Source organism: Macrotis lagotis, chromosome 4, assembly GCF_037893015.1.
Source record: "Macrotis lagotis isolate mMagLag1 chromosome 4, bilby.v1.9.chrom.fasta, whole genome shotgun sequence".
NCBI lineage: Eukaryota > Metazoa > Chordata > Mammalia > Peramelemorphia > Peramelidae > Macrotis > Macrotis lagotis.
In genome coordinates this window covers 278,037,375-278,053,353 of record NC_133661.1, presented here as the reverse complement: position 1 = coordinate 278,053,353, position 15,979 = coordinate 278,037,375, and the positions used below count along the sequence as shown (strand labels likewise).

At 37.9% G+C, this 15,979-nt stretch overlaps 1 protein-coding gene across 2 annotated transcripts in view; it reads right to left on the bottom strand.

The window, feature by feature from the left end:
• Window positions 1-15,377, bottom strand: part of SPTB (spectrin beta, erythrocytic) — a 183,129-nt gene extending 167,752 nt beyond the window's left edge. The window contains exon 1 of one of the 2 annotated variants that reach the window (XM_074236122.1): window positions 15,247-15,377. The gene's annotated coding sequence lies outside the window, so the exon portion shown is untranslated. The remainder of the gene's footprint in view (window positions 1-15,246) is intronic. The other variant, XM_074236125.1, reaches the window with a different exon arrangement.
• Window positions 15,378-15,979: the final 602 nt, after the last annotated feature.

The following is a 15,979-nucleotide window of genomic DNA, read 5'->3' as shown; positions in this document are numbered from 1 at the left end:
CTTATCAACCACAAGATTCTCTTACACCAACTCACTGAAAGTACCTCTTTGTTTCCCAGGAAGGTTTTACCACATTCTTTCCAGACTTCTATAAAACATCCAATTGCCCCCTGGATTCTTCTCCAAAAAGAGCTTCAAAGACATGAACCATCTTCTGTGTCTCCACCCCCACCCCACCCCGTTTAAGGTCAGGAGCTTTAAGAGCATATAATAGCTTTTAAAGAAAAATGAAGAATGGAAGAATTATAAAGTTTTCAAGTCAAAAGAGGCAGAATTTGCCCCAATCTTCCCATGTCTTTAAAGATGGTGCCAGCTCAAAGTCTGCCACTAACAGAATATTCTGAGGAGTCCATCAAGATTGTCACAGCCATGATCAACTATGGTAGACTAAACTCCTCTTAGCAGTTCAATGATCAAAGACAATTCTAAAAAGACTTGTGATAGAAAATGCCATCCACATCCAGAGGGAAAAACCTACGGAGTTTGAATGCAAACCAAAGCATGCTATTTCCACTTCTAAAAATTTATTTGATTTTTTTCTCATGGTTTTTTTTGCCGTCTGTTCTGATTCTTCTTACACACCATTACTAATATGGATATATATTTAATATGACTATACATGTATAACCTTTATCAGATTACTCACTGTCATGGGGAAGGAGGAGAAAAGGGAGTAAAATATGCAACTCAAAATCTTGCAAAAAAAATGAATGTTGAAAGTTATCTTTACATTTTTTAAAACATGCTTTAAAAAAAAAAGATCATCACAGCCAACTTTCCCAAATGAAAGCACTTCCCCAGTCTCCATACCATTTGCTTCATTCATTTGAAAGTATATTGATTCAATATTGTCTATGCAATGGCATCTCAGCCAGGTCCAAGGCCACCAACATTTGAGAGTTACAACTTGGATTATACTAATGAGTTATCAATGCCACTACCATAGCTGTTTGTGTCCCAGCTTTCACAAAAATATTTTCTTCTCTCCACCACCAGTTCAGAAGAGTATAATTAGTAAGCAGAAGACAAATTGGATCTCAGAATCCTCATTCCCACTGAACAGTATGACCTTGACAAAAATCATTTTCTCAATGATTGTAAATCAGATATGGGAACATGTACTACCAACCACTCTTTTGGAAAGGTTTCAGAGGAGACCAGATGATGTCTGCAAAGTGCCATCATTACACTGTATTTATGGAGTATTTATCTTCAGGAAGGCTAAATGATTTAAGAAGCTTCACATTTAAAATACACACTATTTTTAGCTTAGCTCCCTTTTCTAAGAAGGAATTTTTCAGTGGTCAAGTATTCCTTCCTTGTAAATGTCACTAGCTGAAGGTCAGTTAGTGACTAAGGATTAGACTGCAATATTTTCAAGTCTAACCCAAGAAGGCAATTCACTTGGCTAGTGGAAAGAAAACTGGTCTTGACATCAGAACACCTGGGTTCACATTCTGGATTTGCTATTCACTAATTGTTTGAACTTGAGAAGCTATTTACTCTCTAGACCTTAGTTTATTTGTATCTGGATAAAACAAGATGGTTTCAAAAGCTCCTTCTAACGTAAATCTATGATCTTTAGAGTCCACAATCTACCTCTTTTTTTGGTAGGTTACACAGATTTTATAAAAATAAAACAGATGTTCTATACATTCATAAACTGGAGTAGTACACACACTCCTTTAGGATTTATGTATTGATTCCTTGAGAATAACTCTGCAAAACAAAAATTATCCCTGGTCTTTTCTTTCCCCACTTGGATTGGGAGAACCTTAAAATTAATTTTCTCTATTTTTTCTGAGTAACTTTTAAAAGCATGGTCAATATTTTCTGGGTCATAAGTAGTATGAGCAGCTAGATAGTCTGATATATTGAAGGTACAATACTAAGTTACCATCCTCTACTATAAATCACACTCACAAAATGAATTCCATGAAAAACTTGCAGCTGAATTGCACCATCAGAGTATTTTTCTGATCTCACAATCAAAATGTCTTTACCCAGCTTCTGAAATGCAAACTATTGACTTAGCCCAAGAGATAAAATTCTCTAATTCACTCCCAACTAATAGTGTATTCTTTGATGACAACAGCAATAAGTAGACATACTTCCTTTTCCAATGCCACAATCCTTTTTCTTTACACTCACATAGAATAAAAGGTTTCATCCTTGCCTCTGACAGGTTTAGAAACATCCTTACACCTTAAGAGTATTCACATTATGTAGCATAAGGATAGTATTTTTCTGAACATAAAATATATAGCCTCTATTTAAGAGAACCTTGAAAGACAAAGCCATTGAAAAGGTTCACAAGATTGGATGATAAAGGGAAAAGAACATTGGTTTTAACAGCAAAGGATCTGAGTTCAAATACTGGTCCTGTCACTTGAATGTGGCACCCATTTCATTTTTAAAGCTTCACAATATGCTTACACTAGGATGTACAAATTCTTTATCCTATTATCACTGAGGCCATATCTATGTATTATTGTCTTTTGATGACTTTTTTTTTAACCATTCAGGGTTCTGTTGCCATAAGTAAGTCCCTTTTCTTTTCCTTAGGAAGCCTCATTGTTTTCCTTATGCTCAGATGCATTTTACAGGATTAATTTTGTCCCTTACTTCCTGACTTATTTCAAGTCAGCTAAAATCCCACCTACAAGAAGCTTCTCTCAGCCTTCAGCAAAGCTAATGCCTTCCCTCTGAAGTTCCATTCCATCTTGCTGTTCAGTCCATTTTCTTCTCCATCTTTCCAGCTGAGACAAACAGGGTTAAGTGACTTGCCTAAGGTTACATAGGTACTATATGTCTGTGGCCAAATTTGAACTTAGGAAGATGAATGGTTTCTTGACTCTAGACTCTAGACCCATAGCCATATCCATTAAGTCACCTAGCTTCCCATTCGACCTATGTATCTTGCATGTACATAGTTGTTTGCATGTGATCTACTCTATTCTTTGAGGGCAGGGACCATTTTTACCTTCCTTTATATTCCCAGATCTTAACAAGATGCCTGGCACATTTTAAGCCATTAAAAAATGCTTATTTACTGACTGACCTTATCTTTTCCCCTTCCTTATGCTCTCAATACCTTCCCAAGGGCCTCTGAAGTCCTTTTCAAAGCCAAGAGCAGAATTCTAAACTCCTACCTATATCTAAAGAGGTCTAATAGCCCTATTCTAACTGCCTCTGGAAGCTAAACAAGAGCTTCTGTCAATCACCGAGCAAAAAAAAGGGGTGAAAGAGAGGAGAGAGGTTGAATTGCAGTGGGAGTGTGTGCATGAGAGAGAGTTTTGTTGAAGAAACAAAAAATACTGAAAAGTCCTGAGCAAGCAGTATCCTAAGTCCTATCAGTGGTGAAACTGACTTTTTATAAGGGTCGAATAGAGAATAAGGGCATGAAGAAATAAATCAATGCTTCCTTTGACCATTAACAAAGTATTTTCTATCTCAAAACATGTTAAGAAAAATATAAGTGAAATATATTCAGGGGGAAAAAATCTGTATGGGGAGCATTTTGTGGGGTTTCTTTCTCTGAAGCCCATGCTCTCTTGGCTACTGTTATGAAACTAGCTCAGGAGTATCACCCAGAACACCCACTATAATTCCATTTCATTCTGGGGGTCATTCTGAAACATTCACTGGAAAATCAGATGGGAGGATCTCCATCTGGATATACATAACTAACTGTTTAAGAATATAGTTTTATCATCAGAAACAGCCTAATGTTCGTTATTTTAAAAATCCTAAATTCTGAAAACAACCATCAAATGCTAATAAAAGAGTATTAGCTACACAAAACCCCAGAAGTTTTTTTTTAATGCAAATTTCAGTACAGAGTTCCCTAAATTCCTGTGGAAATTTCTTTTTAATCTTCTACAAGGCAAGTCTTCCTTCTTTCCTAGTCTTGTATATTCTTGGAAGCTCCAGCTAGAATACTAGGTAGTAGTAATCATCATTATTTAAAGCACCTTTAAAAATTTGTCCAAAGTAGACTCCAGAATACTTTATTGTTATGTGTCATTATGTATTACAATTTTAAAGATTTGCCTGATGTAACAAAGAATTAAATTTCATGTCCAAGATCACAAAGATAGCATGTGTCAGTGTACAATAGTGTGTGTATACAAAGTATAATTTAAGTAGGGGAGATACTGATTGCTACTTTAATAATATGCTAACAAATAAAAATAAAGCTTAAAAACCATCTAAAAACAAAACCAAGTTGTGATATTTACTTTACTCTAACAAAGCTAGATTGTATACTTTTAAAAAACAAACAAGCATTTACTAATTGCTAAAATGTCCAGATATTGTACAAAGTGCTGGAATACAGTCAGTCAATCAATAATATTTATTAAGTGTCTAGTTACTACACTAAGTTATTATAAAGAAAGACAACAAAAAATTCCTGCCTTTAAGGAACTCCCAATCCCATGCAGGGGACAACAAACAAACAAACAAACAAACTGCTACAGGAAAAATTGGAGGTAATTAACAGAGGGAAGACACTAGGATTAGGGGGGCTCAGGAAAAGATTCTTATAGATTGTGAGATTTCATCTGGAACTTGAAAGAAGCCAGGTTAGTCCAGAGGCAGGATGTGGCAGGAGAAAGCTGGAAGATGGCTAGGGATAATGCATAGAGTCAGATGTGGAAGAACTTGTGTGAAAAATAGAAAGATCAGAGTTTCTAGACTGCAGTTAAGTGGAGGTGACTAAGATATAAGAAGATTGGGGCGGCTAGGTGGTGTAGTGGATAAAGCACTGGTCCTGGAGTCAGGAGTACCTGGGTTCAAATCTGGTCTCAGACACTTAATAATTACCTAGCTGTGTGGCCTTGGGCAAGCCACTTAACCCCGTTTGCCTTGCAAAAACCTTTAAAAAAAAGATATAAGAAGACTGGAAAGGGAGGAGTGGACTAAGTTATGAAGAATTTTTAATGCCCAAGAGAGAATTTCCTATTTGATCCTAGAGATAAGTTGGACAGAGATATGAGACAGAAAGACAAAAAAAGCAGGTTACCACAACAGTCCAGATGTAAGGTGATGAGGGCATCCATCAAGCTGGTGGCAGAGTCAGAAAAGAGAAGATCTACACAAGAGATAATATGAATCTAAAATCAACAGGAAATGGCAAAAAATTCATTGAAGTGGAGGGATGGGAGAAAAAATACTGGGAAGAAGAGGATAACATCTAGGTTGGACAGCAAGAAATAAGTTAGGAAGAATGGAGGATTTTAGGTGGGAAAAATTATAAGTTCGTTTTGGGGGATTCTAAGTTTAAGATGTCTGTAAAACATACAGGTCATGCAGTTGGAGTTGCAAGATTGGAAAAGGCCAGGAGAATGTTTAGAGCTAGATAAGTAAATTTGAGAATCTACATGGAAAAGAATCCATGGGAGCTAAACTATGAAAGCTTATAATCTTTTTTCATTTCCAAATTAAGTCCATTGTCAATATGCAGGAAAAATCTAAACTGTTTATATGGTACTAAGCATCACAATTACATTTGCAAAGAAATTTCTATAAAGATAATTAAAGAGCTTTCATTAATATAAACTACATATTAATTAGGAAGGAGTACTTTTAAAAACAAAACATTTTTTTAAAGTTAAAAATTATAAGCTTGTTTTGGCTTCTTAGATTCTCTAAGTCCTGAATACCTTTCCTCACCCCATTAGTGAGCTCAGGAGCAAAGTATTGTAAAACCAGTCTACAAATATTCATTGTCTACTAAATACTTTGCCCTATAAGACACCCAAAGAAGTAATGTAAAAATCACAAAGTTCCTGCCTTCAAGGAACTTAAAAGTTATTTCAAAAGATTAGATAGACACATTAAAAAGTTAAATGTTTTGACAGACTCAGATCTGTGACTGCTTCATTGGTATAAGGAACTCTTGGTACAAAATGAACTCCAATGAAGTGTAGCAACTCATCTGTAATTTATGATTTTAAAGATTTGCTTGATGTAACAAGGAGTTAAGTTACATGTCCAAGATCACAGAGATAGTATCAGACACAAAATTTGAAACTAGATCCTTCTTGGCATGTAATTAAGTGCTTTCCACTTATTACTATGCTTCTAATTGCTTTGATTCTAAATTGCAATTCTTACTATAGCAAGAATCACATAATATATGATATAGTATATTATGTTATGGTATGAGAGATGAAAGGATATATAAGGATATCTATGATAGGATATAATATATGATAAATTATGTAAGATATGTAAGTAGCAATGATTAAAAGTATTCTAAAGACTTCAGTCAAGGAAGATGGGCTAGATTAGGCAGAAAAAGATATCCATAGAAGAGGCAACATATGCATACAGCATGCTTTATGACAAAACAGAAACAAACCAAAAAACCTCTATACTAATGAAATATGAATGGAGTATATTCATAAGTAGACAAACATAGTTATACACCATACCAATTTTGAAAACAACCTAAGCTGTTGAGATTTCAAACCTATTAAATGTATACATATGTTACATATATGTATAATGTTTTCATAGATTCATATGTATAAACATATAGGCAAAAAATATGAAATAAGATCAAGACTCTTAGTAGCAGATTCAAAACATTTTTTTTTAGTTTTCGCACAGCAATGGGGTTAAGTAACTTGCCCAAGGCCACACAGCTAGGTAATTATTAAGTGTCTGAGGCCAGATTTGAACTCAGGTACTCCTGACTCCAGGGCCAGTGCTCTATCCACTGCTCCACCTAGCTTCCCCCCAAAACATTTCTAAGATTTGTTTTTGCCAAATCCAAACTTCATCCCTGCAGCATCTTAATCTGAATTTTCTGGCATAGGTGCTGTAAGAATGAATTTAAAAATTACTGTGACAGTTTACTTACTAACAGAAAGGTCATCACTCGTCTTCTAATACTATTAATGTTACTCTGCATTTCCAAAGTTTGATGAAAAAATGTTCTCCAAATTTCCTCTATTTTTAAAAGGCAATATGATAAAACCTGCCTTGGACTCAGGAATACCAGGATTCAAATTCTGCTTCTGACACTTAACCAGTCAGGTATCCATAGCTGCTTGTCACTAAACCTCTTAGCGCCCCCAGGCAACTCTCCAAAAGGATAAATCACACAAGAATTCCATTGAAGGAAGAAGTTTCCTTACCACAAGTTCTCTATACCAATGAAATCCCAGGCCCAGAGAAAGGTCTTGCCTTTATAATGATGCATAGCAGCTATCTGAACAAAGATTTTATTGATGCACTTGTAAATACCGAATATCATCCTTCAAAACAAGACCTACTTCTCTATCTCTTCTATCCCACTTCCCCAACCAGAAAAAAGTACTTGTAAAATGCCTTTCATTTCTCTGTCCATTTAAAATTTGATGAGTATAATACTAAACACAATCTGCCTATGTTTTCCAGACTTAAAATGACCACAACTAAAGAGTTTTAGACCAAAAAGTTAAGTATATACAGTAACCACTCAAATATTCTTTCTTTTTTTTGTTTATTTGTTTTTGTTTTTGTTCTTTTTTTGCAAGGCAATAGGGTTAAATGATTTGCCCAAGGTCACATAGCTAGGTAATTATTAAATATCTGAGGCTGAATTTTAACTCAGGTTCTCCTGACTTTAGGGCCGGTGCTTTATCCACTATGCAACCTAGCTGCCCTTCAAATATTATTCCCTACCTCTCTACATCACCTTTCCAATAAAAATATACCAACAACTGAACCATGTGTCTGTGTCATACATATTTCCTGTCTTGGGAGTTTTCCAATCAACCAACATCCAAATGCAATCTGATAGGGTAAAAGACTTGAAAGTGAAAAAAAAACAAAAACAAAGAGAAATCATATTTCCCACTTCTGTATCTTAGAGAAAATGTAGACAAAATTTTAAGGAGCAACTTCAAGCAAAAATACAGCTTCAACCGCACATCTAATGCTTTGTAGCAAAACAAACAGATGTCACGAATCGCCCACAATCCCTTTTCAGTGCATTTAAGTAAAAATGATTCCACTCCATGTCAACTCCTCAGCAAAAACTTCAATTTTTAATAAAAATTCAAAGGTTCCCTAATAGGAATCAAGAATTCAGACACTCATAATCAATGAACAAATCCCACAGTTTGAGGTAGATGTTCCTGGGAAAGAAGTCAGGAAACAATATTCCTAAATTGCAAGCTTATATTCAACAGAATGGAATCTCCTTGAGGGCAAATATTATTCTTCGTTTCTGTCTTTTATCCATAAAGTCTAGTAAAGTGTATTACAGGTGCTTTAATTTTATTTAATTGAATTGTATCATTATATAAAGACTCCATCTGTTGCCTCTAATTTGAGCAAACTTGACTAATATGCATTTATTACAATATCATTCATGCATATACTTAGGGCCTCTTTGGGGGGCTAGGTTAAAGAGAAATCTAACTAACTAAACTCAATCAAAATGTGTCACTGAAGGCTGAAAACAATCACAACTTCAACCTTGCTGAAGATCTGTAATAAGAAATTATAGCAGTAAGTGTAGAATGAGCCAAAACAATAAAACCTCATCAAAAGGATAAATTTATACTTATGTACGAGACAGGCAGCTAATCTCAGGCAAGTGTTTTACACCCATCTGAGAGGTGGTAATAATCATTCCTTGAATGCCTTAGGAAATAGAGAAGAGCTGAGCATAGAGGCAAAATTATCTGATCAACTTTCCCATTCCTCCTCTGATAGATCTTCTTAGTCTGCCTTATTTCACTTAAATGGCTGTGAATTCCCAGATCAGATATACTACATCCAAATTTAAGTACAGAAAATATATTTTGAAGGTAACTACAAGTTATTTTCACTTTATTCACATTTTGGATTATCCAAGTCAGTCTCAGTTCTTCTTCATTAATGTGGGAAACCTAGAGTTGAGAGTAATTGAAAGTAACTCTTCTGGAATCAACTAAAACTTTATTATTTTTAGATACTAGACAATCTGATTACAGTTAATAATATCCAGATCCCAAGTGACTTTTGCTACTTTTTTTTGAAAATTATGTTATACACAAAGGATTTATTTGACTGTTAACTTCCCAGAAAATTGTAGTTTAGTACTGGATTGCATGCAAAGAGATAATGAAACACTACAATGAAGCCAAGGAAGCCTGTATGGTGATCAGATAAAAAAGTAAAATTTTGTCCCCCTCAAAACAAAAAAAGGAATACCTTTTTCCTTTCAAGAGTGCTATAGGCTCAAATGCTGTATATACTGTCAGACAAGGTCACCTGTTAGTTGGTTTTGCTGAATTGTTTTTCTGTTATGAAAAAGACTCATGAAGGATGAAGTACATGTCCAGAAATGAATGAAAGGCATCAGTAATAGTATTTTTAAAAAGAGGAGAGGGAACAGAAGAGGAAGGAGAAGAAAAGGGAAAGAGGCAAAAGGCAAAAAAAAAAAGGAGCAAGGGAAGAGGGAGTGATAGAGGAGAAAAAACTGATAGAGAAGAATAAAGATGGAGGAGAAAGAGGGACTGATGGGGAAAGAGGGAAAGAAAGAGGAACGGATGGGGAGGAAAAAAGAAAAAGGGAAGAGGGAGATGAATGAATAAAGAAGAAAGGAGCAACAATGTCAAGAATGTACACTGATCATTTATATTTGCAGCCAAGAGAACCAGGAAGAGGAATGTAAGAAGATGATATCAGAATGTCATAAGTGGACAAGATGGTTCTGCATGGGAACATTCTTGTATACTTGAGTATTAAAATAGCTCATGAGTTGTAAGACTAGGAATCCCTTAGTGAATGGTATGTAGCTGAGACTGGCTAACATTGGAAAGTACCTCAGGTATTCTGCCAAAGGACTGAGAAATAAAAACTGTAAAAAGGAGAAACATAACAGAACTTGTTGTAAATATTTATAGAACAATAATCACCAAATGCTTACTTGAGCCAGTTTGTTCATTCAACAAACTTTTAGGTTCCCTACTATGTGCAAAGTACTGTGCCAAGTATAGGGAATGATGCATAGTTTCAAAAGCATCTCTATGGAGCATACAATGTAGCAAAGGAATAAGATGCAAATACATAAAACTATTATAAGTATTTTAGGGAGGTACAAAATAATGCTATGCGAGATCCAGATGAGAAAGTCATTAAATAGAAGAGTTCAGGGGAGGCTTCCTGGAAGATGACGTTGAAATTGAAACCTAGAAAATAGGTAGGAATTCAAGAAGAAAAATTGCAGCCAAAAAAACATGTCAGTCACATGAAGCAGCCTGAACCAAGGCATGGAGATTGGAAAGTGCAGAATGTATCAGAGTGAGGGAGCAGAGTATTACTGTTTGGCTGAAGCATAAAGTATATAGAAAAGACCAAATAAGGCTTAAAATTATGGAGGGCCAATCAGAGGAAAGTGAAATTTATATACCAAACAATAGTAATCCGCAAAAGATTTTCATCAAAGAAGTGATATTGCCAGATCTTATGCCTAGGCATCACTAATGAATCATTAAACACCTATTATATGCCTCACACAGGAACTGCTCAAAAATGCTTATTGAATTAAGCTGCCCAATCCTAAATGCTAATCTAGATGGCCTCTGAGGTGTCCTCCCCGCTAGAGCTATTACCCAATCACTGAAGGGGGAAGGAATGGAATAGGTTGTAATAATTCAGTTGAATAGTAATAAAGACCTAAAATAAGGTAGTAGCAATGGGAACAGAAAGACTAGGATGGAAGTAAGAGAGCTTTCATGATAGCTTACCCATGACTTGGTAATGGTCTATGAAAATCAAGGGAGCAAATTTTGAACATGGGAGGCCAAGTAAATGATAATAACATTCATTGAGATGGTGGGTTTGAGAGATGGAACAGATTTAGGGGTAAAGATAAATAAGTTCAGTATAAGACAGGCTTAGTTTCAGATGCTGGTGAGATAAGCCTTGACAATAGGGGATCTAAAACTCAGAAGAGAGGTTCATGACTACATACAAATATAGACTCAAGAGTCAAGCATAGAGCTAGTAGTTGAAGCTTTGGGGGTGAATTAGTTCACCATGGGATTACAGAGAGAAATGAAAATAGAACTGAGGACAAGTGCCCTGAGGAACAGCCACTGCAAGATACAAGATCATAAGGAGTCAACAAAGAGGAAAAAAGAGCAGAGAGGAAAAAATCAAGAAAATGTGATAATCCTAAAGTTAAAGGAGAAGAGTTTCCAACAGGAAAAGGGGTGTTGCTAAACAATGTCAAAAATTGCAAAGTGGTGCAAAAAAAAATTGTAGAAAAGGAGAAAAAAAAGCACTGTATAATTTTTTGTGATTGACTTATTGGGAAGTAAAAGATCTGAGTTCTACCTCTGCTAATTTATTTACCTGTGTAACCTTAACAAATGACAACTTTCATGGACAGATTTTTTTAATAAAAAGAGGAACTATATCATGATTCTATGAATTAACAATTAAGAAGTCACTGATGAGCTCTCTAAATGAGTGGTAGAGGTCACTTTGCAAGAGGTTGGAGAAAGAATGAGTGGCAAAGAAATTAAGAAACCTAAGATAGAAGTTTAGCAGTTAAGATAAATGGGAGCAATATACTAGAAAAATTAATGGAAGGCTGTTTTAGTTTTGGTGATGGCTGAGAGTATTTTTTAATGGAGGTTAAGGAGCCAATAGTAGACAAGATGAAAAGAGATCAAGAACACAGGTAGAGGTATTATTCTAAATAAGGAGTAGGATCACATATCCTGTTTATAGAGGGAAGGAGTAAAAATTTATGAAGACACTGAAAGCTTTGACCAACAAAAAAGAAAAGTTTATTATTTTGACAGTAGGTCTCCCCAATTGCCTCCCCTCCCTTGACCCTAGCATTCCCAAATAGAGAATACCTCATTCCCCTAGCGTGACAGCTGTCACAGGAAAGAACCATCTTTGTCATATGGCCAGGAGGTTTTAGGTTCCAATTCTGAACTAATGTCCCCTAATTCCAGAACACATGTCCCTTAATTTTTCTGCCTCAATTTCTCTATCTTTAAAGATCAGGTGACATCATTCAACGCCTTCCGAAAAAATGGAGAAATCAGGAAAGATTTTGAGACAAAATAAGATTTTCTGATTATTTTTAGTGTGTGATTACTAATGTTTTTCTCTACCCTTCTATCCATAAATCTGTCTTTCCTCATAGAATCAAATTTGTTGTTCTCATTCCTTGTGCTTTCAAATAAATTTGTAAATTATGACCATAAATTTGGAGCTACAGGATAACATTAACAGCAATGAAGAGAAGTAAATCTTGTGTCATTTTGTGCCTTAGGCCACAGAAAATATTAACTATGGATTTGATTGGGGATGTGGTACATGATGTAGAGTTCTGTACAGATTACACACACACACACACACACACACACACACACACACACACACACACACAAAAAACTCGACCATTTCAAAAGTAGTTTAGTGGTTAAGTTTGGGTTAACATAGACATCCCCCCCAAAAAAAAAACAAAAACAAAAAAAAACATAGACATCCCAAAGACCTGATACCTCTCTCAATTTTGCACATTACTCTTCTACAAATGCACCACACACACACACACACACACACACACACACACACACACACACTCCTCTATGCTATGTCTCATCTAATTTGAAACATCTCAAGAAAAACTGTAAACACTAATTACAAATATGTAAAAATGTGTATAAATTATCAAAATCCGTTAAGAAATTTAGAAAGATATTAAGTTCAGAGTTGAATGATCATTGTGAACCATTCCCCTTCTCTGTGAACCTGATTAAGTTCCCAATTTTAAAAAGATTCAAGGTGCTCATTATGGCAAAAGAACTAGACAGCAGAAGATGTTCCCTCTCTCTTCTTACCAGGAAGAAAAGAAACCTCAGTATTTTGGCCTGGCAGAGTTTCAGGAAGCAATTATGAAGGCAGGAAAGATATGAGCTAGAATTATATACCAGCCATGAATAGTCAGAATCATAGCCACACAAATTATCAACTAAAAGCCATCCTAATTAAAAAAAATAAAAAACAATTTTAAAGGTCTCTAAAGAAAAACCTACCTAACAGACTTTGACCAGATGACCTCTAGGCTCCTACTCAACTCTAAAAAGGACAAGCAACAAACAAAAACAAAATTCTAAACATTTTTCACAGTCAAAATTAAATCTTTTTAGCTATTTCCAGGTTTCTCCTCCCCTCAAATCTATGTTCGAATCTATGTTTTAACTGCTGTCTACAACAATACAGGTGTGTCCTTGAAGAGGCTTAAAATCTCTTAACAATTTATCCGCAATACCCTTAGCAGCCAGCCAATGATTTTCTTCCTCTACAGACCAAGTTGTAGAATTTGAACCAGGAGCCTAAAAATAGAAGATTCTGAAAATAAGGACTTCTCCTAAACCAAAGTTTCCAATCACCTGAATCATGTGCACAAAACTATCAATATTATTTCAACCCTTGCACTTCATTTACAATCTCAGTAAACTCACCCACTTCTTGACTGAAATCATCAGGACACAAAAGAATTTAGATATGGAAGGGGTCTTAAAGGTCATCACCACCTCCCCAATTTACATGTGAGGAAAATGATCTATTGAAAAATGAAGTTATGTGCCCAAGGTCACTCAGGTACTGTCAGATCAGGGATTTAGGCCCTAGTTCTTTTGATTCCATCTTTACTGAGCTTTCAGCTATTCCTCAATGTCTCTGTATAGGCTCTCCCATATCCTAGTAAAGAAATTGTGGTCTTTGAATTGAAAGTTCTTTGACTAAGGTTAAGCAAAACTAGCACAGGGCTAGGAGGCAGACTGCCTAGGTTCAAGTAGCCCCTTAATAACAAATGACCTTATCTCTCAAGAGTCCCAATTTCCTCATGTGTAAAATGGGAGTGTGAGTATATTTAATCATATAAGTTGCTGTAAATATACACACACACACACCAACACATACAAATGTATATAAGGTATGTAAAATATCAAAGGAATATATAGATGTATACTATCTTTGCTATATCAAATTAATGAAGTATCCCTGAAAATATCTAAAGCCCATTAGTGTCTGATGGAGAATTAAGAATCACATCTGAGAAATCTCTAGTTGTAGCAAGTTATCTAGCTTTTGTCAGTTAGATGCCACCCAGGACACATTCCTTAGAAAGCAAAGAATAAGCCCTGACTCTAGAAAGGAACAGCCAGCCACACACAGTTCTGGGCTGACTGACAACCTCTATATCTCCCCACTTAAGCTTTAATGTGAATTCTCAGTATGCAAATATTGTCACCTCCCTTACCTCCCCCCTCCCATTACATCTGTAACATCTAAAATTTTAATTTTCAGAAACAGGGACTCCTTTTCATTTTGCTTCAGCAACAGTTAAGTGCATTATTATTAACTCCCAGCACTTCTAATTGTTCACTCCAAACAGAGGCTTCGTTATTAATAGGCTATAAATCAAGGCCCTACCTGAAACTCGTTGTCACGGAAACTGTAACTTTAACCCTCCTCCATCCTGCTCCCCCACCCACCCACCCACCCCAAGATCCTGGGAGCTCTGTACCGTGCGTGCCTAAGTTTTCGTTATTTCTCCTACTTTTTGCTTTTGGTCTGGGTCAAGTCCTGGTCAGGGAGATACAAATCCCGAGCATCTCGGAAGAGATGAGTATCCTTTCATTAAGAGTAGGTTCAGAAGGGCTAGGGAAAACCAGTTGGCCGGAACCTCCCCCCCCCCCCCGTCTCGGTTAGCCGAGCACAGAATATGATGCCCCCCGGGGCCTGCCACCCTATTACACTATTCTCCCTTTACAGGGAGTCCTACGATCCGGGAAGCGGGAATGCTAAGTTACACAGAAGCGGAGCTAATTGGCCCCAAGAGGATGAAAATGGAGCGGGGGAAGGGATAGCAGAAGGACTTTGGGGGCAGCTCCGAGGTCGAGAGTAGGCAAACGCAAGCCCGCCTCGGCCCCGGAGGCTGCGCTGGACCCGCACCCAGAATGTGCCTTTTCCCAGTCTCTCCCGCGCAGGACTGTTAGACTCCAAGATCCGCGTCTCCAAGCGCCTGGCTTGATGGGAACCTCATTGGCCGTACCTGTCCCTGCAGCCCAGGCGACTCAATGCAGCCACTGCCCCTGCCGCCCACCAGCCCAAGCTCCCCGTCCCCCTTTCCCTCAGACCCCCCCCCCAGCGTTCGAGTCACGCGCCCCTTCCTCGCGCGACGGACCCCTCCTCCCCGACTCCTAGTTCGTCCCTCCCTGTACTCCTCACCTGCACTTGGGCTGAAACTGCAGCCACACAGAGCCCTGAGCAGTAGCGGGGCAAGTGGGGCGCAGAAGGAGGAGGGCAGCGCGGGGCTCCTGGCAGAGCGGCCGCCGGGCGCCTGGTGCTGCCGAGCCACGGACCCGCCCAGAGATATAAATAACATTATCTGAGGAGGGACATTCCTGCCGGGGGACATCGCTGCTGCCGGGACCAGATAGTCCCGCGGCGGGGGCGGAGGAGGCGGGGCCACAGGCTCCCGCAGCGCCGAGGCCCGGCCCCGGTCTACCCCCACCCACATCCCCACACCCGCCAATCACCCTTCCGAGGCCCCTGGGAGCACCTGCCCGGCCACACTTTGGCCTCCTTCCTCCTCCCCTCCCTCTGTGGTCCTAGGCCCTCCTTTAGGCCCCCGACCCCTCCTCGCCTCGGGCCTTCAGCACTGCTTTTGGGTCGGGAGCGGGCAAAGCCTGGCAGAAGCACAGCGCTCGCATCTTTCCACACACATCCACTAACTGCGCCCCAGCCGTTCCCAAGGAGAGCCCCCTGTGGTGGAGAAAGATTGGGCTCCCTTTTTTGGGGCCTAATTCTGGCAAACGAAACTATGAGCCCTACCTAGACAGGGATGGATAATTCTGCAACCTTTCCTTCCCTTATACACTGTCTAGTTGCATTTTTTTTTTAAAAAGGTCTCTACTCCTTAAAACTAGACACTTGCTCTCTAACAGTTAAAGAGCCAGTA